Below are 2,911 nucleotides of genomic sequence, written 5' to 3' on the forward strand. Positions count from 1 at the left end.
GCCAAGAAATAACTTCAGCAATGGTTCACCCAATTGATCATCGATAAGCAAAGGCAATTCCAATTATTTACTAATAAATAGGTTATAACTACCAAACAAGCGATGGCAGTCAACCTCTCCTTACTGTGTCGGTGATCAAGGTACGCCCGTTAATCACTGTTCTAATTGAGAAATAATCCTAGGTACGCCCATAGAATTTAATTCCCCAATTGCCTTACGTATTAGAGGAGCCCTATTCTAACCAAATAACACACTACCAGGGTTATTTTAGATTAGCCCGCGTATTCCCCTGACACGAATCTAATCGTGCCAGTTGTCACTATTTTGAGGTAATTAAACAATTACGGATTTAATACCTCAATTGACAATAGATTATCAAATCAATTAATTATCCGGATCCAAGACAATCAATTAATTAAACAACCATAAGCACTGCAACCAGAGAATATGCAAATACCAATAAATAAGAGAAAAAGATAAAATTAAATCGATCTCACAATTTTAGATGACTCAAAGCATCCGTTACTCCTTGACTAGAGAAAATGGATTTAGCTCATCGTTGATGGAAAAACCCCATACAAAGCTGATGCAACAGTAGCGGCCATCGTCAAATTCAATTCGGAGAAATCAAGGAGAAAGACAAGCTACAGGAAGGAATTCAATGTTTTCACTTGGTCTTCACATACGGACTAGAGAACCACAAGAAGACGAAATGGAAAAGTCAAACGCTAAAACTAAAAATTGCTTCCTCCTGACATGCGTGGAGAAAAGCAATGGAAAGCTAGGAAGAAAAGTCAAAGTGAAGCTAGAAAAAGAAAGTGCTTGTTCTCTGCAATCTAATAGTTCCTATCCTAATGGCCTATTGCTACTGTCTGGTCTTGTGCGGCGGCCCCCTCAGGGGGAAGAAGAAGACCCCCCCAGGTTTGCTTTCTTTGCCCTTTTTCTAGTTGCTGTGTTCGGTCAAAATTACCAAAAAGGTCTTGCATCTCCTTGTTCCAAGAATGCCCTTGATTGCCTGCTATTTGAACTCTTTTCCGATAATCATCAAATTGGCTCTTATTATGGTATTTTCGATCTACTCCCTGAAATAAATACAAATTACGAAAAGTGAGTAGAATCTAATAATTAATCCATATCAAGTCAGGTAATAGGGAAAATTAATAATAAAATAAATGACAAAATTGCAACCTATCAATTCCCCCCACAGCTAAACCAGGCTTGTCCTCAAGCATAAGAACAGTAAACAGATACCGAAATTTGATAACGACTGTTGCTCTATCTACCATATTGCCAAGATATCAAGAAAAATATATATCAAGCATCAGTGATCAAGATCCAAAAAAAACATCACTCCGGTTAGCCTCTAAACCACAAATTCCTCCAATTTCAGGTTAACTAATCTAAGAAAAAGGAATGACGCATAACATTTATCAGCAAATGGTCCAACTATTAACCAAAATCTCAACATTAAATCCATAATTCGGCAAGCTGACTTTTATTACACACTAACACAACCTTCACTTTTTTTTTCACATTTTTTTCTACTTTTCTCTCTTCTTTTTTTTTTTATTCTTCTTTTCAATAGTAACAAAAGACTTAGTCGCTAGCCATTTGAGCCTTTTGACGCGAACTCCAACATTGGCCAGATGAAGGAGCCCGGTTACTCAGCTTCTATCGCCACGTGACCACGTACTCATAGGAATTACTACCTTTTGACGCGAGAATCAACACTTTTAGGTGCAGATCCCCGGTTACTCAGTAGTAACTAATAGCGGAGTACAGTCAAGTTTATTCATAGCTAAAAATCACAAAAACTCAATATAACACAAGAACCAAAATAAAACTTGCATCAGCTAGCTTCATTTTCAAACATGGAGAACTAAAGTTAATAACCGGATCAATTCACATGAAAATGCCAATAATCATTCCCCATGCCTAGGAAAGTTAACCAAAAATTATAAGAGTAAAACAATCATCGATATTCACCAAAGAGATGTTCTTGAATTCAACCCCATTAACTTGATACATTCTTATTTTAAAAACTTGGCAAAAGCAGAAATAGAGGCAACAATCCAACATCAAACTTGGCATCACATACGAGCTAATCACTAAAAAGAAGAAAAAGGAAATGAATGAAAGACACTAGCACCATAACTGCTCCCCCCACACCTAAATCCTACATTGTCCTCAATGGAGGAATTAAAGCAATTAAAGTGAAGAGGACAACGAAACTTCCCTCTTTGAGTGGCCAAGAGGTAGGCGGGGACGGTGGAGGAAACCAATGTGGTGGAAGTACGCGCCCAAGTTCTGAGACATCATACTCAATTCAACCAGCAAATGCAAAACTCTGTCCACCCAAAATCTCAACAAAGCCTCCAAGTAGACAGTTAATTTCTCAACTCAAAAGCAGCAATTCCAGTAATAGCAGTATAGAAGTTGGAGAATAACCACACAATTACAAGTTTTCTCTTTTCAATCAGGCAGCCAACCAATTAGAAATAACAAATGCTAGGCAAAATACCCCAACCAGTACCACTGGTGTAAAACGTAGTCCACAATCAATGAAATAGATATAACAGAGCAGAGTAAATGCTACCTATGGCCCCCAATGCATCAGCCAACAGTAGAATATACAATTCCAAACTTTGAACAAAGGCTCCAACAAACTCAGCAAATGAACTCAATTGAAGTCAATATGTAAGGCAAGTGGAATAAAAAGGCAAAACATCCCCCACAAGTCAATATGATGCAACCAACTTCAACAAACAACCTAGAAATTGTGCCACTAAAGTTGCACTAGAGGTCGTGCAGTCGACGCCCAATAACATCCCAACAAATCACTTCAAGTTATGCAATACGAAAGCAGTAGAACGGACCTCAATGGAATTCAAGAGTGACCCACACACTCCAA

Source organism: Coffea arabica, chromosome 3e (assembly GCF_036785885.1).
Source record: "Coffea arabica cultivar ET-39 chromosome 3e, Coffea Arabica ET-39 HiFi, whole genome shotgun sequence".
Lineage (NCBI taxonomy): Eukaryota > Viridiplantae > Streptophyta > Magnoliopsida > Gentianales > Rubiaceae > Coffea > Coffea arabica.